Genomic DNA, 24,679 nt, shown 5'->3' with positions numbered 1-24,679 from the left:
TTGTTCACTTTATGTTTTTTGTGGGATTTTTTAGCGAGCAAGGAAGGGAGAAAGAGATAGAAACATCGATATGATAGAGATAAATTGATCGGCTGCCTCCTGCACACCCCCAACTGGGGATTGGGCCCACCACCCGGGCATGTGCCCTGACCAGGAATTGAACCGGGACCTCTCAGTCCATGGGACTTCCCAATCCACTGGGCCACACCAGCCAGGCACTGAATTGCACACTTTAAAATGGTGTACTTTATGTGAACTTTACCTCAATAAAAAGAAAAAAGGCATTGCTGGACACCTCTGGTCTCCATGTCACAAGCCAAAGCCTGCAATCCGAGCATCCGAATTCACAACTAGTCTTGATTCAGCCCATCCAGTGACTCCTGTCTACCTAAAATCAAAACCACTGGGGTCTTTCTGACACCCCCCCAACGTGCCCCACCAGGGTGATCAAGGACACACTGGACCCCTACTACTTTCCACCCTTCTCTCACTTCACCTCCCACCATATTGCAAATGCAGATTTCTTTTTTTATCCTCACCCGAGGACATTTTTGCATTTATTTTCAGATAGAGGGGGAGGGAGGGAGGGAGGAAGAGAGAGAGAGAAACATCGACGTGAGAGACACATCGACTGGTTGCCACCCACATGACCCCAACCAGGGCCAGGGACAAACCGCAATCAAGATAAGTGCCCTTAGCGGGAACCAAACTCAGGACTCTCTAGTCCGCAGGCCGAAGCTCTAACCACTGAGAAAACTGGCCAGGGCTCTAATGCAGATTTTTTCTGCATCTGCGGCCTTGCTTAGATATCTCCAATATGCCAGGCGCACTCTTTCCTCGGTCCTCCTTTTCCTTCCTCCTTTCCCAAGGTGTCTACAAATTCCTCTCACCTATCATATCCCAGCACGTATGTCACTCCCTCCAAGAAACCATCTCTGGCCTTCCCAGGGCAGAATCCCTCCCCAAACCTCTCTACACAGTGCAGAAATCGAGGGTGCTAGGTCTGGAGCCAGACTGCCTGTGGTCACATACAGGCTCCCCCATGCCCCACAGTATGATATTGGTGCCTCAGTTTTCCCATCTGTACAATGGAAACAATAGTAGTTTCTTAAGGTCTTGGGAGGGTGGAATAGGTCCTATGAAAAGCACCCAGAACAATGAGGGACACATAAGCACTCGGTATGTGTTAGCTCTGTTGTCACAGAGCCCTTTTTGTTACTTGTTTGTCTCCACGACCAGTCTGTGGGCCCTAGAAGAGCAAGGATTGAAAAATTTATTAAAACCTGCATCTCTAGCACCTGGAACAAGGCTCCAAACATCATGGGTACTTCCAAGGGTGACCCACCATTCCAGTTTGCCCTGGAGTTTCCCCAGATATAGGACTTTCGGTGCAAAGTTGGGAGGGTCCTGGGAAAATCAGGAGAAGTTGGTCACCCTGATGCTTCAACAAATGTTTGTAGAAAATACCCTGGTGTGCCCTGGCCAGTTTGGCTCAGCAGTTAAAGCGTCAGCCTGCGGTCCTGAGAGATCCGGGTTCGGTTCCCGCTAAGGGCGCGAGCTTTGGTTGCAGTTTGTCCCCGGCCCTGGTTGGTCGTGCGGGTGGCAGCCACTCGATGTGTCTCTTCACGTCGATGTTTCTCTCTCTCTCTCCCTTCCTCTCTCCCCCTCCCACTCTATCTGTACAAAAAATGGAAAAATGTCCTCGGGTGAGGATAAAAAAAAAAAAAAGAAAATACCCTGGTGTAAAAAGGACACCAAGAGCCATCTTGGATGGCATCAGATCTGGAAGCTGACGTAAACCAGAGGGTCTTATCCTCACAGCCTCAACTTAGAATCTGAGAAAAAAAGTGTTTAAAGGAAGATAACCATGGGACCACAGGCCTCACAATCATGGATGGTCTCAGTCCAGCTCAAGGCAACATGAGGATGTAACCAAAGCGTCACCAAATATTCTCCAGAATTGGAATCACTTAGTTGGGTCTGGAACCCTTCATTTCCTGCAGGATTCCTGGGGGGAGCGGTGCTTCTCAACAGGGCACCCTGGGATGCGCAGCAGGGGGTCGAGTTAAGACGTGGGGGGAAAGAACTCGAAAGGGGAAGTGTGGAGGCGTACGAACACCAACAAGATAAAATCAGAAAGAAATAAACCACAGTTTCCAAACCTCAAGATCAGTTCATTTTTACTCCTCGATGCGAATTTATGACATCACTATCATCCCCACACACTCCTGGTTCTCACTGGGGTTACGGAAGTGGCACTTCCTGTGACGGCATCATCCAATCAAGATCTGGACTTCTGATCACCCCAAACTTAGAAATACCGGTCACTCGGTGTTCATTCCCTGGTCCTGGGCATGGCTCTAAAGCCACTTGTCCAACATGGATGCTGTGTCCATTCTCTGGAAATGACCATCTCTTTTTTTATTCATGACTGTCAAGAAAATTTGGAGGCTCCAAGTCACTTGTACCCTGAGATGCCATATCTGGTAAGGATTGAGGGGACACTAGTGGCAGATGAGGGACTTATGGAATCTTAGGTCATTTTCCCTCCCACCCCCATCCCTTTCTGGGGAAATGACCAACAGGAAGGCAGGGCCCAAAAGCAGAAGAGGAAGAGTACAGAGAGGCAATGCCCAACACCGAGAGCTCTTCTTGGACAAGTGTTTAGGATACAAAGGGCTTCACAGCAAACCCCAACCAGAAAACGCCCTGGTGGGGAAACCAAGGCCACGGCCGCGGAGCTCAGAGATGTCACAGGAGGGACACTGCTGCCTGGTACCATTTTCAGAAACACCTGTGCATGTTCCCGTCATTCACAAGGGCGGGTGGGTACCACCCATCTCTCAAGGGTCAGCAGGAATGCCATGGACCTTGCCCTGGCCTACTAAATGCCCACCAGTCACTCTGGGGAAAGAGAGGACATGAAAAATGTGAGAAGACGGGGTATGGAAAGGGGAATGAAAAATGCTGAAAGAAAACAATATTAAGACACAGGAATTTTAAGGCAGGTCAAGAATGTTTAAGGGCAGAAACTGGCACCAAGCTCCTGCGGTTCAAAATTCCAACTCTGCCACTTCTAGGCTGGTTGAACTTCGGTAGCTTCATTTCTGTGTATCTCAGTCTCCTCATCTGGAAAATGGGCTGATAGAAGTATCTACACTGCAGAGGGCTGCTGTACTAGTGAAGCTAGTCTAGTGGATGTAGTCAGAACGACGGGCACGTGGGTTACTATAAACACATCAGTCCTAATTATTTAGAGGGAAGTTGAGTAAAGCCCAGGGAGGGGTCACTTGCCCAGTGACACAGAGGTTTCACTGCTAGAAGGCAGGAAGACCCACGCACAGACCCCTTCACACTGCGTGCATCCCATTCTCTGCCATGGTTCAAATCTCTTTCCTATAAAAATGAAAAAGCTCCTGGCCGGTGTGGCTCAGTGGTTGAGCGTCAACCCATGTACCAATAGGTCACCGGTTCGATTCCCGATCAGGGCATATGCCCAGGACGTGGGCCCGATCCCCAGTGGGGGGCATGCAGGATGTGGTCAATCGATGTTCTCTCTCATCAATGTTTCTATCTCTCTCTCCCTCTCCCTTCCTCTCTCTCTAAAATCAATAAAGGGCCCTGGCCAGTTTGGCTCAGCGGTTGGAGCGTTGGTCTGCGGTACAGAGAGACCCGGGTTCGGTTCCCGCTAAGGGCACGTACCTCGGTTGTAGTTTGTCCCCGGCCCTGGTTGGTCGTGCGGATGGCAGCCACTCGATGTGTCCCTTCACATTGATGTTTCTCTCTCTCTCTCTTCCTCTCTCTCCCTCCCGCTCTATCTGAACAAAAAATGGAAAAAATGTCCTCGGGTGAGGATTAAAAAAAAAAGAAAGAAAAAAGAAAATCAATAAAGGAAAAATAATGATAATAAAAAAAAAAATGAAAAAGTAAAATGCCCCTTTTTTCCCTCAGCCAGCCTCAGCTCCTGGGGCTCCCTGCCTCTCTCCCACATCCACAGAATCACCACCTACCACCAGCCTCCTTCCTCCCTCAGCCTCAACCACTCCAAGTGCACTCCGTTTCCTGTCTTCCTCTCCCAAAGCTGCCAGGCCAGGCACCTCCTCTGGAAGGACTTTTTCATCTGGTCTGGCCCTGAACCTCTGTCTCCTTTGGGGGCTGCTCCTTCCCCATCAGCCCCTCTACAGCAGGCCCCCAGGGACTTGGGTCTGCACACAGTTCCTAGTGCCCCCTCAATCCTCAACCCCACATCCATCAAGCTGACCATGACCCATCCCTGGACAATGTTTTCACAAACAAAAAGATGCTCATCTCTCTCCAAAGCAAGTTAAAACAGCACAGAGACCAGATGGTCAGACTTGGACATCACATACCTGGAGACAGGATGGGGTGAAAAGGGCACTTCAGCTCTGTGGTCTTCCTCCCCCAAACCTCTGACCCCAGGCTCATCATGAGAAAACATCAGACAAACCCCAAACTGGATAACTTTTTTCAGGCGACCAGGCCAGTACTTCTCAAAACTGCCAAGGTCAAGGAAACCAGAGGAGGAGGAAGAGGAAGACACATGACAACTTCATACACTGTGGGATCCGGGAACAGAATCCAGTGGAAAAAAACCAGTGACCTTCAAATAAAGTCTAGTGTTGGGTTGACAGTAAGGTGTCGATGTCGGTTCCTTAGGACAAACACATCCAGCGATCTAAGTTGTTAACAATGGGAGAAGCTGGATGGGAGTACATGGACTTCTGTACTAACTCTGCAACTTTTCTGACAATCTAAAACTATTCTAAAATAAAAGATTAGTGTTCTTAAAAAAGCTCACAACTGATACCATTAGGTCTGCCATTTTCACCCTGGCAAAGAGCAAAACCTTTGTTTGCACATGGAGCCGGCCTTGTGTGGATGTCACACAGGACGGGTGGAGAGGTGCACAGAGGCCCACGCAATGGAAGCATCTACCAAAACTGAACATGCACGAGTCCTCTGACCCAGCAATTCCCCCTCTAGGAATCTGTTTTGAGATAACCCCAAGCATGGGCAAAGCGACAAACCGATGAGCACACGGGGGTATTCACTGTGTTGTTGCTAGAAACCACCTAACTGTCCATCAGCAGGGAGCCAGGTAGATGAGTCATGGTCCATCCACCCAAGGCAATAGTATCCAACCAGCAAAACAGAATGAGGAAGTTTTATGTGAAGAAATGCAATAACCCCCAAGATGAATCAGTGCATGAAAAAAGCCTGAACAGCAGTTATAGCAAACCACCATTGTGTACAAGAAGGATATACATATTTCCTTATATAATATGAAGAAAAAGCTCCAAACGGATGCACAAGAAACTGGAAACAGTGGCTGCCTGAGCAGGGAAAGTGACCTGGGGATGCAGTGGAACACGCACTTTCCCCATGCAATCCCTGTTGAGCTTTTGTATATTGAACCACAGCAGTACTACATAATCAAAATTAAATTAAGAAAAAATTAAATTAAACGCATGTATTAGTTATAACTCAATTTATAATTTATTGATTATAATTTAATATATTTATAATTGTATTATATTTATAATGAAAATAAATTCAATCTTTTTTTAATGGGAAAAAAAGCCTCCTTTGCAAACTCTATCTGCCTTCCCCAAGCCGGCCTCTTAGGTCGTCCCGCCTCTGGGTGAAATGACATCATCACAGCCCTTTGTCCCATTAACTGTGTCTCTGTGTCCTTGCCCAGCACCTGTCCCTCAGCCCCTCCCTGAGTGTTTGCACAGTGATTAAAGCTTCCAAACACTTCTATTTGGTGAGAAGATGTGTACTTTACCATTCTTGCTGTATAATTCCCAAACTGGTACTAACCACATCCTATTTACCAAAATAAAGTTCTTCTCTTTGCATTTGGTGCTATTACCCATTTTTCATGTGAGAGGTTCTGAAGGCCGATGGTAGTCTAGAGATTGGGGAGACATGGATCCTCCCTCAATGGCCCTAAGGAACCCATCTGGAGAGGTAAAGTTAATCAACATAGGGCAGACACAAAGGGGAAACTGAGTCCAGATTCTAAGGCAAGTAGAGGGTCTGGAGGACAGTGTGGCCGAGCATGCAAAAGCAGGCACACCTGTGTCCTACTGGGAGGCCAGAGAGTAGGGTCGGGTTATGAGAGAATCCACACCACTAAGAGTCTGGTCTGGACAAGGTGGGCACCAGGCTGGACCTGCTGGAGAGGGACCTCACACAAGGGTTATTTCATTAACCAGTAGCCCAAAATGAACTTCAAAACCCCTCAAAAGTATTCAATTCCTGTCAAGGAGAGTCCAGATTCTAAAAATAAGCCTCAAAACCTAGAATAGTAGGAGAAACCAACCACAGCAGAAACCACCCAGCAACTCCCCCATCAGCATAAACACACATCAAAGGCCCCACAGCCCACAGCCAAGGGGGTCCTCCCACCCCTCCCCGCCGATTATGTGTAAACACAATGAAAATGCCAGTTTCATAACTTCTGGTATTGCTTCATTCTGACTGACAGCTTCCTTCAACATCCCTCTTCAGAAAGTATCTTACCCATGTTCTAAAATCGATCCCATAGTTCTTTCTGATTTCTCAAAATGTGCAAATAGAAATAAATAAGAAAATGCTTGTGTCGGTTATGATATCCCAGGCTGTCCATAGTCCAACCTGGGCCGACGGCACACCCCCAGCCCACCCTACCATCTGCCAATTCAAAGCTTCCAACAACTGGAAAACCAGAACCCGGAAAGTAAGGGCTGTAGGTAAAGGAAGAGTTACTAGTTTCCTCGGTGCCTCCTATGAGAAAGGTAAACAACCTGGGCATCTGGCATAATGACAACATCTGCACTACTTGGGAGTCTTGTATGTTGGCTCTATTCCCGATGACTGTGGGTACTTTAATTGTCATGTCTTTGAAAACTAGGGAAAACAACAGTCTCGCCTGTAGCAAGACTTGGGAATACGGTGAGACGGGGTGGGGGGTGGGGGGGTAATCATTAACCTCTGCGCTCTTTTCAAGCCTGTCCCACTTCCCCTGAGCTAGCCCACACCATCCAGCCCCCATGACATATGCCTTCCTCAGCATCCTAATTACTTCCTGTTTGCAAGTTACATTTTGTTGCTCAAATGGACCACATTACACCCCTCCAGGGCAAGCAAGGGCTCTGTTCAGTTTCTCTGGATTCCCCACAGGGCTTTGGGAAAGTGATACACAGCCCTTGTAGAACTAGGATTTTCCTGTGCATATATGACCTCTATACCCCACAGACAACGGGCATGTTTATAGCGCCAGCTCCTTTGAAGTGTGTCTTTTTTAAATGAAGAAAAGAAATCTTCCTTCCAGAAGAATGCCAAGTAGGGGGTGGAGCTTAATCTCTTCCCTCCCACTCCTGGGTGTGAGCTGGATTTAATATCTTGTTTTTTTGTTGTTGCTGTTTTTATTTTTATCCTTACCCGAGGACATTTTTCCACTTTTGTTCAGATAGCGTGGGGGGGGGGGGACATTGATGCTAAAGGGACACAGTGAGTGGCTACCTCCCGCACGACCCCAACCAGGGCCGAGAACAAATCGCAACCAAGATATGTGCCCTTGACCAGAATCAAACCCACAACTCATTGGTCCGAGAGCCCATGCTCTTAATTGCTGAGCCAAACCGATCAGGGCTTAGTATCTTGTTTTTAAATAATAAATGAAAAAAGCCCTGGCCGGTTTGGCTCAGTGATTAGAACATCTGCCACCGGATGGAAGGGTCGAGGGTTCAGTCCCTGTCCTCAGTGGGGGTCATGTGGGTGTCTCTCCCTCCCTTCCACTCTCTCTAAAAATCAATAGAAAAATATCCTAGGGTGAGGATTAATAATAATAATGATTACAATGATAATAATAATAAAAGAAAAAGAGTAACTCTACAGTCCAGAAAGGAGAAATCTGGCAAACCCCACCTTCATTTAGCCATGTCATGTGCCTATCATGTACCCCTGATGTGATCTGATGTTCTTCCACAAACCCGTAGGCCTGTATAAGCATGATAAAAACAACTCACAAATCCAATTTGAGGACAATTCTACAACATCCCTGCCTGGTACTCCTCAACAGTCACGAAAAAGAAGAAAAGGTTGAGAAGCTGTGACAGACCAGAGAACACTGGGGGCCGGGGGACTGGATGCACTGTGGCACCGGGACGGGATCCCGGACAGGAAAACTGGTGAACTCCAAATAAGGTCTGGAGTTCAGTTAACAGCGAGGCACCAATTGTCAGTTTCTGAGTTTGACAACTGTACCATGGTGATGATGTAAGGTGTTGACAACAGGGAACGGGGTGAGGAGATGTGGAAACCCCTGTATTAACTAACTTTCCTGCAAATCTATAAACTGTAAGGTTAACTGGGATAGGAGGCCTCACCCAGTCATTCAAGTTCAATTTTTTTTTTAATCCTCACCTGAGGATACTTTTTTCCCATTTATCTTCAGATAGTGAGACGAGAGAGAGAGAGAGAGAGAGAGAGAGAGAGAGAGAGAGAGAAACATCAACTGATTGCCTCCCACACGACCCCAACCAGGGCCGAGGACCAAAGCGCAACCAAGGTTCGTGCCCCTGACTGAAATCGAACCTGAGACTCCTTGGTCCGCGGGCCAACACTCTAACCACTGAGTCAAACCGGCCAGGTCTCAAGTTAAATTTAAACAAAAACAACAACAACAAGAAAAGATTATATATATATAATCTTTGTTTAAATATTTTTAAGTGTATTTTGGTTAGATGCAAAACATTAAATAGAGGCAGAGTTACTAATCTTTCTAACTGGGGAGGCTTAAAAAAAAAGAAGAAAGAGCCCTGGCCGGTTTGGCTCAGCGGTTGGAGTGTCAGCCTGAGGAACAGAGAGTCCCAGGTTCAGTTCCTGCTGGGGGCAGGTACCAAAAAAAAAAAAGAAAATATCTCCAAATTTAAGCAAATGATCAAGCCTTAAGATTTAAGAAATCTCTAAATCTCCTCCCAGCTGAATGCAAACTGATACTCCACAGGTCTACACCCCTCCCTGAAGACTTCAAAACTCTCACAAAATGGTCTTAACCACATGGAGGTAATAAACTCTTCTAAAAATACATCTTCATGATGTGAACAGAACTGGTTTCTAGACTTAGGCATCAGACCAACACACAAAGGGGGAAGGCCTTTAGAGAAAAGATAAAGCAATGTTTTCACCACCAACTTAATCCTGTAAAATCAGTTCTTTCAGGAAGAGAAAAGGAAGATTATTTCATTCCACTCACCGCTTCCACCCTCCAGCCCCAGAAAAGAAACCAGGGAAACATCCCGGAATATGTGCATAACAGAAATGACCTCAGGAGATCCCAGGAAAAAAGGGATTCCTTCAGCAAAGAAGGGCACACATACAAATTGTCAGGTCTCCAAAGAAAATAGTCTAGTTTGTACACAAGGTGGAGGACCAGCTGGAAAAGGCCAAAAATATCTGGTCTTTTACAGTCTCTGGAAAAAAATGTTCTTTATAATCATGTGAGCATAAGTGAAACCTGATTACAAAAGCCCTAAGGAACTCTCTCATTTGTACATGTATTGAATCGAATATTGCTCAGAATTCTTAAAGGGTCATTGGCTAGCCACCTTTAAAATACAAAGACTCTGCAATGCCTTTTGTTGTAGTGGAGTTTAATCTTCATATGGCTCCAGAAAATGTCCAACATAAATGGCGCCTCTTGCCCTGGCCGGTTTGGCTCAGCGGTTGGAGCGTCCGCCTGCGGTTCGGAGAGACCTGGGTTTGGTTCCCGCTAAGGGCACGTGCCTCAGTTGCAGTTTGTCCCCGGCCCTGGTTGGTCGTGCGGGTGGCAGCCACTCGGTGTGTCCCTTTCATGTCGATGTTTCCCTCTCTCTTTCTTCCTCTCTCTCCCTCCCACTCTGTCTGTACAAAGGATGGAAAGGTGTCCTCGGGTGAGGATAAAAAAAAAAAAAAAAAATGGCGCCTCTTATATTCTAAGTTAATAAGAAGAATTGCCCGGCCGGTGTGGGATGACCCATGCACTAAGAGGTCGCAGGTTTGATTCCTGGTCAGGGAACGTGCCCAGGTTGTGGGCCTGATCCCCAGTGGGGGGCATGCAGGAGGCGGCCAATTGATGTTCTCTCTCATTGATGTTTCTCTCTCTCTCTCTACCTCTCTCTCTCTCCCTTTCCCTTCTTCTTTCTCTAAAATCAATTTTTAAAATTTATTTATTTTATTTACTTATTTTTTTTTATCCTCAACCAAGGATATTTTTCTACTTATCTTCAGATAGAGTGAGAGGGAGAGAAAGGGAGAAAGAGAGACACATTGAGTGGCTGCCTCCTGCACAACCCCGACCAGGGCCAGGGACAAACCACAAGCGAGGTACATGCCCTTGGCCAGAATCGAACCCACTGAGTCAAACCGGCCTGGGCAAGAAAAAATATTTTTAAAAAATAAGGAGGAAGAACTTAGACAAAAGAGGAAATTGGGATCTCCAGTCATCTTCAGGAAAGGAAGTAAGAAACTGCACCATGGCTGTTAGGCTATCTGACCCCCCCACCCCAAATTCAAATTCAGTACACTTTCGACAAAATATACATGAGCTCACAGTGAAATGTTTCAGAGAAATGCTTTCAAATTCCACCTTCTGAATTGGGTCTGTTTCTGCAGAACGATGTATTCCACAAGCCACAGATAAAGTTACCACAATCTGAAAGCCAGGTTCAAACAGAGCGCAAGTACAAATTACAGTGAATTGTGGAATGGAAAATGCTTCGATTGGGGAGTTGGGCTGCTCCCCCAGAACCAAAGAGGCCAATTTCTCTCTGGATTCCTGGTGAAACCACATCCCAGTTTCCACATGAATGATGGTTTTTGATGAAATGGTGCAATGAGAACATTAATGGGACTGCATCAAGAGACAAAACTGTGTACCCTGATTGCAACTTCATTAAAAGAACCGGCATCATGACAAAAGACCAAGCCGCCAAATTAAAAAATAGCACACTAGGCTAGCTATTCCATTCACATGGTGAGGCTATGCCTCATTTTCTTCTTTATCTTCCACACTTTCGGTAATATTGTTATTTTTTACATAACTTTTAAAAATATCAATGCAGCCCTGGGCCGGTTTGGCTCAGCAGTAGAGCATTGGCCCACGGACCAATGAGTCTCGGGTTCAATTTCCGCTAAGGGCACGTACCTGGGTTGTGGTTTGTCCCAGGCCCTGGTTCGGGTCCTGCGGGAGGCAACCAGTCAATGTCTCTCTCTCACGTCGATGTTTCTCTCTCCTTCCACTCTATCTGAACCAAAATGGAAAAAATATCCTTGGGTGAGGATTAAAATAAAATAAAAGATAAAAAATACGAATGTGTTATCTATGAATAACCTGGACTCAGGTTCAGGCAAGTCAATGCTAAGCTCTTAAATTTACCCCAGGAACACTGTCAATTTTAAAGCTACACGAGCTAAGTAGCTTAAATTCTCCATCACTTATATTCTCTGAAGTTAACACCAATAAGAAAGTCAGAAAGAAAAAAGTGCCTCAGGCTTTCAGGATCCTAGTGAATTAATGTTCCATCTACTAGGAGGTGAGCAGGAAATCACTAGACACCCTCGATTTTGTCCCTACCTTAAACCCTATTACACACAGTTCTTCTACTGAAATAAGTTAAGTTGAAGGGACTTCATTAGCTACGGAAGTGTTATCACAGCTGCCAGAGTGCTAACGCAGATTCAAACAACAGGACAAAATTTTGATTCAGGAAAGTACCACTTTAAGCTCAAATAACAACTTTACGGTAACACCTATCAAGTACAGAACAGACCACGAGGAGTCAAACGAGCACTAAAAACATCACAAACTTGTCCATACTAAAGAGAGACAGTTAAGGAGGTCTATGTGCCTGATGAGATGGATCACCTCGCCCACACGGCTACCCTCATGGCAGCAAAAATAAAACAGGACAAGTCCCAGTACCAAGACTCTAACTTCCTCATGTGGATCTCCATTTTTTTCCACCACCACTATAGCTGTGGGGACATTCAACTGGGGAAAATGTTAAGTCCCTGACAGGCACCAGCCTATTCTCAGAATGGCATCCTACACACCTCTGTCAGTGGGGATGGTCAATGGCCGGCATGCATGCACTGTTTATGTCCTTGAAGTTTAACATGGGTTGGAAATGCCTTCTGGCTCCTTCCCTCTCAGTGATCCCCTTTTTACTGTCCTCAACCCTGGGCTTGTCTGTGCCTCCTTTGAAGCTTTGCTGAGATGCTTCTGCAAATGTGAAATGCTGCCCACCATGTCCACATGTCCCTCTGCCAAATGTGCTCAGGCCTCAGCTTTGCTACTAAACTTTTCTTGGTTAACCTGGCCCCAGTCTCAGAGCAACCTCCCTTCCATTCCTCCCAACACCCTTCCAGGCATTACTGAGCATTGGCTTTCACCTGTGTGTCCACTTTCCACTCACAGCGTAAACCCCTCAGGACCAGGAGCCATTTCTTCTGTGTCCTTTCCAGGGTAAGGGTATCACTTGATTTCCCCACAGCCAGCCCATAAAAGAGACTGAAGGAACAAAGCAAAATTGACTCACCAAAGAAAGCAGATTATTTCAACCTAGTATTTTAGAAACAACAAACCGATTCGCAGTGTAAGATCAATCACCAAGTCACTTAATCCATGGAAACATTACAACAAGGATACTTTTTCAAGTGTGAATAAAAGCATCTATTATTAATGCCTTAAGTAACAGGAAAGAGGGAAGGTGAGCCTCTCCAATAGTAGATCTACAATGTGTGTGTGTGTTTCTTTGCTATTAGAGAGAGAGAGAGAGAGAGAGAGTGGAAGAGAGAGGTGGAAGAGAGAGATGGAAACATCAATGAGAGAGAACATCAATTGCCGCCTCCTGCATGCCCCCCACTAGGGATCAGGCCCCACAACCTGGGCATGTGCCCTGACCAGGAATCAAACTGGTGACCTCTTGGTGCATGGGTCAATGCTCAACCACTGAGCCTCACCGGCTGGGCTACAATAAGTGTTTCTTAGAGTCTAGTGCACATTAGATCCCAAAGCAAGGGCTGGCTGAGAGGAAAGCCAAGTGCTGCATGAGTGTTATTCTACGCCAGGCTCTGGATTCTGATCCAACTATGATAAAACCAAACATGGTAGTAGAATTCCAGATACAAGCTCTTTACAGGCATCTAGGTTAGTCCTATTTTAAAAGGGCCACCATGAGAAGGCTGGGATGGGGTAGGAAAGTAAGTGAGGCACACATTAATGTAAACCATGGTTTTCCTTAAAACAGCCCCAGGAGAACTGCAGAACTTTCCCTCCAGACAGCCCCTGAACCAGCCCCAAAGTAGAGGGGAGAGATTTATCCCACGATGGGAGAGTCTAACCTGATGAGTTAGACAGGAAGTCCCTGTGGCTTCCAGAAACTGGATTTCCCAATCACCAAAGCACAGTCCAAGGGTGGATGACATAAGCCCCACTATCCCAAAGCAAAAAGTGAAAACTAGTGAAGGTCCAACTTGCCTGATCCCTGAAATGATGGCCCTTCCAGGATTCACCATTTCCCCAACACCTCCCCTTCCCTCCGGGAGCTCCTGGCATAAAATCCAACCCACTGCCCAGATGTACACTGACCTGGCAAGCTGAGGGGAGGGCACCTGCCTAGCTTGGAGGGAGGGGCAATGGCCACCTCTACCACAGGTTCCCCTGCCTGTGCCACCAGCATTCACCCCGAAGGGGGATGGGCATGCTCCTGCCATCACAGGGTGCCAACCTTACTGGGGGGAGGGGGAGCTGGCCGGACCAAGGCTCCCTTAGCGTTGTGTCCCGGATTTTTACCTCCCGGTGCTTCCCCAGGCCCTCGGGTGTCTACATAGGCACCCACCGAGGGCGGTCGTGGATCCCCGGGAAAGGGGCAAAAGCGCAGATGCCCTGGCCCCTAGAAGCCGAATTTCTGGGACCTGCGTCCGGAAATTCACTGGATTTTGTTGTTGGTTTGGTTTGGTTTCTGAATACCCGGGTGATGACTCTGGAAATCTCGTCTTTAAGATCGCAGCCACCAGAGCCAGGCGCGACTTTCTTGGAAAGACTCGGACCCGACGGAGCGCGCTTCAGGTCGGGGCCGGGCGACCTCGCCGCTCGCGACCCACGGACCGGCCCCACGGGCGCGGAGGAGTGGAACCCAGCCTGTCCCACGGCCGAAACTAGCGCTGGGAGGCCGGGCAAAGGCCCGCGCCGGCTCCGCGAGAAAGTTCTCGGCCGGACCCGTGAGCCCTCCGCCCGGTGCCTCCCACCCCGGGACCCGCCGGGGTCCTCGGCCGCCACAGCTGGCGCGATGCCCCGGGTCTCCCGGCCTCAGCTGCTCCCGAGCCCCGGGCAGGTGCTAAGCGCCGCAGGGACCCCGGCTTCCGGCCCCGGGCAGCCCTCGACCCCCACCCCGCCGCCGCGCCCCCAAAAGCGCCCGGCTGCCGCCGCACCGCACTCACCGCCGCTCGCGCCGCCAGTCGAGCCGGGAGGTCTGAGCCGGCAGCGCAGGCGGGGGACGGGCGGGACGCGAGGGGGCGGGGGCTGCGCCCGCGGGGCGGGGCGTGCGGCCGGGCTTCCGGCTTCTCCCCGCCTCCACGCGCTGCCGGGACCTGCGCCTGGGCACTCGCGGGACCACCACCTCCGGCCATCGCCCGTGGGCCTGAGCTCCGGGAGAGACCCCCTACCCCCCGGACTCTGCCCTTTCCCTCCACCTCTCAGGCTTCCACTGTCCAGATTACACCTCTGACCTAGTCACTGTAACCCCCAGTTTCATCCCACGCCCCTTTAGCTGACCTCAGAGCCTCCCAGTCGCTCCATCCTAGTGTCTCCCCTTTGGGATTCTGCCCCTGCACCTCCATCCTCCCTCCTCGTGCCTTGAACACCCCTGATCCTCCTGATTTTGGCTCCCTCTCTTCTCCCCACTCCCCTAAATCCCTCATTACTGGCATTCCTTCTTCTCCCCCACCCTCAAACACTCAGACCACCAACCTGGAGTCCCAGATCCCACGCAGAGGGATCCCTCGCTCCCTGCCCTTCTGAGGGTGGCCCTTATCTCCGCATAACTCAAATGGAAAGGGAGCAGAGAATAAGAGGGAACTAATCATTGTGGGAGCACTAGCCATAGTTATAAGAAATGTTGAACCTCTTTGCTCTGTTCATTGTGATTGCTTTGTTCTGATTAAAGAAAGCCCATTCTGACCTGGCTGGGAGCTGAATGGAGTCTTGGAGGCCTGCGCTGGAGAGTCCACATTTGCCAGCTCCCATTACTTCCTCATGCCTGTAATCTGTAACTGTTTTATCCATTGTTATTCCTGTTGCCTGTTTCCCCAACCACTGTACCCATTAATATTCCCTTTGTCTACTTCCCCAAACATTTTACCCATTGATAGTCCCATTTGCTTACTTCCCCATGTAATACCCAATAGAAGTGACCAGCTATCAAGGGAGTGGAGAACAAATTTGTTCAGGATGACCTGTCTACTCTCCCATACCGCCAGCAATATTGGAATAAACACTCATATACAATTCAACCTTGTCTCTGCTTAATTGGCTCAAGTAGTGACATGCAGCCTGGACCCTTTGTTGTCTGGTTTCAAAATCTGTACATTCAAGCACATCCAGACAGCCCAACGTACCCCGTGTGCTTTTGGGCAAGTCAGTTTCTCGGTTTCCTGTCTGTAAAATGGGCATAACAATACTTGTCTCATAAGATCTACTGAGAATCAACTGAGATAATGCAGGCAAAGGATTTAGCACAGATTGTGTTAAATAAAACGTATCTGCTATTTTACTACTTTGTATGTTTTAGGATGGTCTCTGGCCCCTTGATAGTGTCTCACTGCATTGCTCAACGCTCTGGAAACCAGTAACTTCTTTTTCAACATCCACTCAACCCTCTGTCCCTAAATGGGTGCTGCCTGACTATCTGATAAGAACCCATCTGTCTGCTCACTAATGTCAGCAGCCCTGACTCAGTAGGATTCCCTGGTGAGTCATTATAGGGCATTAATGAGCTTATGCTCTGCTTTGAGAGTATAGTCCTGGAGATGGGCAAAACCCTAATGTGGCTGTCTACAGAAATGCCACTCGGGTGGACAGCTTATAAGCCCAGTCATGGGTGGATTCATAGACCTGCATCCTAGTACTCTGTTAGTGGAATCTTCTGCCTTTACACTGAGACAGGGAGACACTGAGACCCAAACAGGGAGAGTGACTTGCCTAAGGTCCCACAGCAAAGTATCTCCTCCATCCTCACCCAAAGCACTCACCACCTATCACTATGTTAACCTGGCTACCATAAGCCATGCACATATTACTCAATCAGAGGAGGAGATTTCAAAGTCCTTCCAAGCATAAGGAGTTGCCAGGTAGATGTTATTAGTAAGGCCAACCTTTTATTTTTTAAAACTATAGAGAAAGCTGCATTATGCTCAGCCTTGACCATTCTCCATCCTCAAGGTGGGCCAAAGGACCTGTTGTCCTGATGTTAAACCAGAGTATCCTAGACTATCACTAGCAAGACACAAGCCCTTCAGAAAACCTGTCAGAGTAAAATGTTCAAGAAACAGCCTGTGTGGATGCTCTCCTTCATCTCTCCCTCCTGTTCTTTCCTTCTTCCCTTCTACAGAAAGAAAAGCAATCACACATCTGAATTTCCTTCTGTCTTTTACTTGATATTATCATATATTTATTCATTTTTCTCCCCCTAAATGCAGGAGCTGGCTTTGTTTTTTTTGTTTTTGTTTTTTTCATCTGTCTTAAACACACCATGGCTATGAGTATGCGATTATTTATGGGGACAGCTGCAAAACTGTAACTCTTTTTTTTAATCCCCGAAAAATCACAAAGATTGAATTTCCAACCCAAGACTTCAAAGAAGGAAAGAAAAGTAAACTGGCCACATGATTATCTCAGTAGACACAGAAAAAAGCATCTGACAAAATCTAACATCTTTTCGTGATAAAAAACACTCAACAAATTAGGAATTGAAGGAAACTTTCTTAACCTCATAAAGAGCATCCATGCAAAGCCCACAGCTAGCACCATCCCCAATGAGATCAGGAACAAGCAAGGATGTCAACTCTTGCCACTTCTTTTCAATATTATACTGGAAGTTATAGCCACGGCAGTCATTCAAGAAAAAGAAATAAAAAGAATCCAGATTGGAAAGAAAGAAGTAAAACTATCTCCAGTTGCAGATGACATGATTTTCTATATAGAAAATCCTAATGAATTCACACATATACACGAACTATTACTGTTAATAAACAAGTTGAGCAAGATGCCAGGATACTAGATCAACATACAAAAAATCAGTTCCACTTCTATACACTGGCAAGGAGTAATACAGAAATTAAATTCAGAAAATAATTTAACTAAGGAAGTTTAAGACTTGTACACTGACAACTACAAAACATTGCTGAAATTAAAGAGACTTTAATAAATGGAAAGAACTCTGTGCTGTCAGAGAAATGAACCGGAAGGAGATAGATAGATAGAGATAGATAGATAGATAGATAGATAGAAAATATATGAAACTCTTGGCCAGGAGCTGAAATTCTAGTCTATAGGTGGAATTCGTCCTCTGGGAAACCTCAGTTTTGCTCTTAAAGACTTTCAACGGTTTGAATGAGGTCCAAATTAGCAAAATAATCTCCTTTACTTAAAGTTAACTTGTTGAAGTTAACCACATCTACAGTACACCTTCACAGCAACATCTAGATTAGTGTTTACTTGAATTACTATGTACTATGTAGCCTAGTCAAGTTGACACATAAAAGTAACCATCATAGACCTGGCCGGTTCAGCTCAGTGGTTAGAGCATCTGCCCGAAGACCGAAGGGTCTTGGGTTCAATTCCCAGTCAAGGGTATGTACCTGGGTTGTAGGTTTGATCCCCAGCCCTGGTTGGTGTAAGAACGAGGTGGAACAAGGCGGTGCAGGGTCTCCAGAAGTGCAGGTTTATTGGGAATCAGCCTGCCGGACTACCTCTAAGGAGAGAGTAGCAACCGGCTTGTACAGACTAAGGATTTTTAAATTTAGGACTTGGGGGGGTGGTCGTTCAGCTGAGGAGACGTGGTCATCTTTTACTGATCGGGTCTGGGGTTTCCCAAGTTCTTGATTGGTCGGGGGCTGGGGTCTCCTGAAACTTGTTTTTCTTATCGAGTAAACGTTTGCAGTTTTGGGTGGGTTAGGATGGTTCCGTCATTCCGTTCCACCTGACTGGAGTGATGGGTTTTGGTTTTCTGGAATGAGAGGCATAGGGCAGTAATATGGAAGTTAAGAGCGAACAGTTGGGGTCTTTCATAAGGCAACCGATCAATGTGTCTCTCTCCCATCAATGCTTTTCTCTCTCTCCCTCCCTCCCTCCCACCACTCTAGCTGAAAATCAATGGAAAAATATCCTCAGGTGAGGATTAAAAAAGAAAAATAGACATATAAATCAATGAAATAAAATTGAGAGTCCAGATATAAATCCATACATGTGTGGTCAACATGTGTGGTCAATGGATTTTTGACAAGGGTGTCAAAAATCATTCCACAGGGAAAGAATCTTTACAACAAGTGGTGCTAGAAGAACCAGATGCCCAGAGACACAAGAATGAAGTTGGAGCCCTACCTCACACCATATACAAAATTTTTTTTTTTTTTTTTTTTTAAATATTTTTTCTTTATTGATTTTTTTTTTTTTTTTTTTTTTTTTTTTTATCCTCACCCGAGGATATTTTTCCATTTTTTGTACAGAGTGGGAGGGAGAGAGAGGAAGAGAGAAAGAGAAACATCGACGTGAAGGGACACATCGAGTGGCTGCCACCCGCACGACCAACCAGGGCCGGGGAGAAACTGCAACCGAAGTACGTGCCCTTAGCGGGAACCGAACCCGGGTCTCTCCGGACCGCAGGCCAACGCTCTAACCGCTGAGCCAAACTGGCCAGGGCCCATATACAAAATTTAACACAAAAGGGAAAAACTATAAAACTCTTAGAAGGAAACAAAAGTGTAAATCTTTATTTATTTATTTATTTATTTATTTATTTATTTATTTATTTATTTCCTTTATTGATTTTAGAGAGAGAGGAAGGGAGAGGGAGAGAACAATGGAAACATCGATGAGAGAGAACATCGATTGGCCACCTCCTGCATGCCCCCCACTGAGGATCAGGCCCACAACCTGGGCATGTGAACCAGTGACCTCTTGCTGCATGTCGACGCTCAACCACTGAGCCACATCGGCCGGACAAAGTGTAAATCTTCATGACCTTTCTTAAATATGACACCAAACGCACAAGCAACAAAAGAAAAAATAGATATACTGAACTTCATTAAAATTAAAAACTTTTGTGCATCTAAGGACACTGTCAAGAGTGTGAAAAGACAATCCACAGAATGGGAGAAAATATTTGCAAATCATATATTTGATCATATATTTTATTGCAATCATATAGATTGATCAATCTATCCAAATTTTATAAAGAACTCTTACAGCTAAACAACGTAAAGACAAGCAGCCCAATTTTTTAAATGGGCATGGGGATAATAAAGATATTCTGGCCCTGGCCAGTTTGGCTCAACAGTTAGAGCTTCGGCCTGCGGTCCAGAGAGACCCAGGTTCGGTTCCTGCTAAGGGCATGTACCTTGGTTGCAGTTTGTCCCTGGCCCTGGTTGGGTCTTGCAGGTAGCAACCACTCGATGTGTCCCTTTCACATCGATGTTTCTCTCTCTCTCTCTCCCTCCCACTCTATCTGAACAAAATATGGAAAAATGTCCTCGGGTGAGAATAAAAAAATTTAAAAAAAGATATTCTGGAGAAAGGCAAAACTTTGGAGACAGTAAAAAGATCAGTGGTTGCCAGGGATTGGGGGGATCAAAGGCAGATGAATAGGCAGAACCAAAAGGCATTTTAGGTCCATGAAAATACCGATGGTACTTGTCATTGTATATTTGTGCAATCCCAGAGAGTTTGTAATACCAAGAATGAACCCTAATGTAAACTACAGACTTTGGGTGATAGTGATGTGTCAATGTCAATGTTAACAAATGTACCACTCTGGTGGGGATGTTTATAAATGGGGGTGGGGGAGGAGCTGTGCACTGTTGGGGCAGGAGATATGGGACATTTCTGTACCTTCCTCTTAAGTGTTCTGTGAACTGAAAAGTGCTTTTTAAAAATTGTCTCTCTCTCTTTTTTTTAATCCTCACCCGAGGACATTTTTCCATTTTTTTGTTCAGATAGAGTGGGAGGGAGGGAGAGAGAGAGAAACATCAACGTGAAAGGAACACATCCTGCCACCCGCATGAACCAACCAGGGCCGGGGACAAACTGCAACCGAGGTCCGCGCCCTTAGTGGAAACCGAACCCGGGTCTCTCTGGTCCGCAGGCCGACGCTCTAACTGCTGAGTCAAACTGGCCAGGGCCTTGTCTCTTATTTTTTAAGTTCTGGAGATGGATGGTGGTGATAGTTGCACATTGTGAATGCACTTAATGCCGCTGAAATGTACACTTAAAAGTGGTTAAAATGGTAAATTTTATGTAATGCATATTTTACCATAAAACAATATAATTAAAAATGGGTAGGGCCACTCTGGCTGGTTTGGCTCAGCGGTTAGAGCGTTTGATTGAGATCAAAGGGTTTCAAGTTTGATTCCCAGTCAAGGGCACATATCTGGATTGCAGATTCGATCCCCAGCCCTGGTTGGGGTAGTGAGAGAGACAACCAACTGATTGATAGTTGTTTTTTCTCTTTCTCTCTCCCTCCCTTCTACTCTTAAAAAAAAAGTAATAGGAAGATGTCCTCAGGTGAGGATTAACAAAAAGAATTTTTTAATGGGCAAGGCTTTGCTGACACTGCTGCCTTGGAGTCGCCCGTGCCCAGCCATGGTGAACCCCAACCACGAGTCCTTGGGCCGAGTCTCCTTTGAACTGTTTGCAGACCAAAGTTCCAAAGACAGCAGAAAACTTTCATGCTCTGAGCACTGGGGAGAAAGTATTTGGTTATAAAGCTTCCTGCTTTCACAGTTATTCCAGGATTTCTGTGCCAGGGTGGTGACTTCACACACCATAATGGCAGAGGCGGCAAATCCATCTTTTTTTTTATTTCTCACCCGAGGATATTTCTCCATTTATCTTTAGACAGAGTAGGAGGGAAGGAGAGAGGGGGAGAGAGAGACAGAGAGAGAGAGAGAGAGAAACATTAATGAAAGAGAGACACATCGACTGGTTGCTTCCCGGGCGACCTTGACCAAGGCCTGGGACAAACCTCAACGGAGGTACATGCCCTTGACCGGAACCAAACCCAGGTCTCATTGGTCCGTGGGCTGACGCTCTAACCGCTGAGCCAAACCAGCCAGGGCAACAAATCTATCTTTATGGAGAAATTTGATGATGAGAACTTCATCCTGAAGCATTCGAGTCCTGGCATCTTGTCTGTGGCAAATGCTGGACCTAACACAAACAGCTCCCTGTTTTACATCTGCACTGCCAAGCCTGAGTGGGTGGATGGCAAGCAAGCGGTCTTCGCCAGGTGAAAGGCATGAATATTGTGACCGCCATGGAGCACCCTGGGTCCAGGAATGGCCAGACCAGCAGGAAGATCACCGCTGCTGACTGTGGACAACTCCAATAAATCTGATTGTTTTATCTTAACTACCAGACCATTCCTTCTGTCGCTCAGGAGAGCACCCCTTCGCCCTCTGCTTGGAATGCTCTATGAGAACATGCTCTCGCCACAGTTCACTGAATTCCATATTTTCCTTACCCCTTCCAAGTCTAGCTGGATTGCAGAGTTAAGTTTATGATTAGAAAACAAAAACTAAACAACAACAACAACAAAAATGAGCACAGGATTTGAATGGACATTTCTGCAAAGAAGATATACACATGGCCAACAATCACATGAAAAAATGCTCAACATCATTAGACATCAGGGAAATGCAAATGAAAACCACAGTGAGACAGCACCTCATACTCACTATGGTGGTCATAAAAAATTTCTTTCAATGGAAATAACAAGTGTGGGGAAAGATGTGAAGAAATTGAAACCCTCCTACATTGCTGATGGGAATATAAAATGGTGTAGTTCCTGTTTCACTCTTAAGTATTCAAACAAAACTTTGTACAGGAATATATATACACAGCAGAATTATTCACAACAGTCAAATAGTGAAAATAAACCAAATGTCCATCAACTGACTAATGGATAAACAAAATGGGGCATATCCATATGTTAGAATATTATTTGGTCATAAAGAGGAAGTACTCCCCTGGCTGGTTTGGCTCAGCGGTTGGAGTGACAGCCAAGGGACCAAAGAGTCGTGGGTTCGATTCCAGTTAAGGGCATGTACCTCAGTTGCAGTTTGGTCCCCAGCTCTGGTTGGAGTTTTGTGGAAGGCAGCCAATCGATGTGTCTCTCTCACATCGATGTTTCTCTCTCTGTCTCTCCCTTCCTTCCTCCCTCCCACCTTATCTGAAGATAAATGGAAAAATATCCTTGGGTGAGGATTTAAAAAGAAAAAAAGGAAGGAATTACTGATACATGTTACCATGTGGGTAACCCTTGAAAACACTGTGCTAAGTGAAAGAAGCCAGTCACAAAACGTCACATGTTATATGATTCCATCTGCATGAAATGTCCAGAATAGGCAACTCCACAGAGACAGAAAGCTGATCAGTGGTTGCCAGGGGCTGGAAGGATGGGGATTAACTGCCAATAGTTATGGGGTTTCTTTTGGGCAGCACAAGAAGGTTCTGGAAGTTGATGACGGTGATGATTATACAATATTTTGAATGTACTAAATGCCATTAAATTGTAGCGTTAAAAATGGTTAAACGTTAAATTGTTTATTACGTGAATTTTATCTCAATTAAAAAAAGAGTAAACTAGGCGTCTCATGTATGCCCTGTTTGGACACAGAAGTTGGGGAGCCACAGTTTTACATGACATCTGTGACTGTTTTCTCTTCTTGCTGAAGACCTTGCAACTGTGTTCTAATCTGAAAGGACCCAGAACAAGATCTGGGAAGCAGACATATTGACGCCAATACTCCTGGGATCACAGGGACCAGACAGAAAGGGAGAGACTTCCTCTGGGTGAGACTTCCTCATTCTACTTAAAAAATGACAACTGTCAGGAGAGAAAAACAGGTTGCCTAGAAAAACACAGACTATGATACATTTTTGTTAAAAAAGAAAAATACATACACACACACCTGGAAAAAAGTCTTCATACTTTTTCAAGGATAAAGAACACTATAAAAGGTTGTCTCTGAGTGATGAAAATTGGGGGTTTTTTTGTATCCTTTTGCTACTCTCCATTTTTTAACATTTCAAGAACAAACACAAATTGCTTGGGAAAAAAAAAAAAAACACAACAAAACGAATTTTCAAAAAAAGAACTCAGTTTCCAGAAATAGCCTCCACTGACGGGTCTGTGTTATTCATAACAACGAAGTCTGGTAACTAATGTTTCCATAACAACTTTTCCATTTCCAAAACACATTTCCCACACACATCTCCCAATTCATCCTCGCTAAAGCAGAGATTCTGACCGCTGAGCTGTGCAGATGGGGATACTGAGGCCCGAGGGAGGAGACACTTGCTGAGGTTGCAGCCCCGCCCACGTCCTGACGCTGGCTCACGGTCCTTGCTGGGGCCGTGGCTCTAGGTGCTCAGGGGCAAAGAGAGGCCTCGGCAGAGTTGCCAGATATGGCAAATAAAAACACAAGATGCCCAGTTAAATCTGAATTTCAGATAAACAGCAAGTGATTATTTAGTGTTAAGTATGTCCCCAGTATTACAGACCTGTAATGCATTCCCAATATTGCACAGGTTATTGTTTGTCTAAACTTTATATTCAACTGGGTGTTCTCTATTCTCTCTGGCAATGTCACCCACCTGGTCTGCTTCTGGTCAGGGCAGGAGTCCCAGGTCTCTGTCTGTGGGCGATGGCACCTGCAGCCAGCGCCCAGGTGGAGGCCCAGGTGAGCTTCCTGGGGCCCGTAATTACCTGGTCAGCCTTTCCCCCGGAGCTGTGGGAGACTGTCCCAGAAATGGCTACACCTCTGTCTTCACCAGGTCCACCGAGTAGCAGGTGGGGCCTTTTCTGGCCTGCCCAGGGAGAGGACCTGGTTACCTGCTTTGGGTGCACCACAAACAATAGGGAAAATGGAACCTCAGGATGAGAGGCCTGGTGCCCTTAATAACCACACCCAGAGGTCATGCTGCACGCCTCCGCCTCTGTTTCTACCCAACAAGACACATGCCAGCAGGGCAATCAGCCAGAGACAAAGAATGAGCACCGAACGCAGACTGATGAGGATGATAGTGATGGGAAACATTAGCTGGGCCACTGGGTGCTGGTCCCTGACCAAAGCACTTTTACACTCATTATCTCATCTTTATCTTTCCCCAAACCCTCCTGTTTTACAGATGAGGAAACTGAGGCCCAGACAGGTTAAGTTACAAGCCCTAATTCACACAGCAAGAAGGGACTACAGATGGAATTTGAACCGAGTTCAGCTGACTCCTGAGGCTATCATACAGCCTCTTCATTCTCTCAGCCGATGTGTCCTGGGTGCCACCACTGTTCCTGGGGCGAGGACCAGGGTAAAAAAGTAAAGGGCAAGGTCCTAACTTCCCTGGAGTTTATGTTCT

The 24,679-nt window shown here is 46.3% G+C and overlaps 1 protein-coding gene across 2 annotated transcripts in view; it reads right to left on the bottom strand.

Annotated features, from left to right (window-relative positions):
• Positions 1 to 14,519, bottom strand: part of LITAF (lipopolysaccharide induced TNF factor) — a 32,649-nt gene extending 18,130 nt beyond the window's left edge. Inside the window, exon 1 of one of the 2 annotated variants that reach the window (XM_036278883.1) lies at positions 14,491 to 14,519. The gene's annotated coding sequence lies outside the window, so the exon portion shown is untranslated. Of the gene's footprint in view, positions 1 to 12,441; positions 12,793 to 14,490 lie in introns of those variants that run through there. The other variant, XM_036278884.1, reaches the window with a different exon arrangement.
• Positions 14,520 to 24,679: the final 10,160 nt, after the last annotated feature.

The sequence above is a fragment of the Molossus molossus genome, unplaced genomic scaffold, assembly GCF_014108415.1.
Source record: "Molossus molossus isolate mMolMol1 unplaced genomic scaffold, mMolMol1.p scaffold_m16_p_3, whole genome shotgun sequence".
Classification (NCBI taxonomy): Eukaryota; Metazoa; Chordata; class Mammalia; order Chiroptera; family Molossidae; genus Molossus; species Molossus molossus.
The sequence above is the reverse complement of the archived record's forward strand: the minus strand, read 5'-3'. Positions and strand labels throughout refer to the sequence as shown.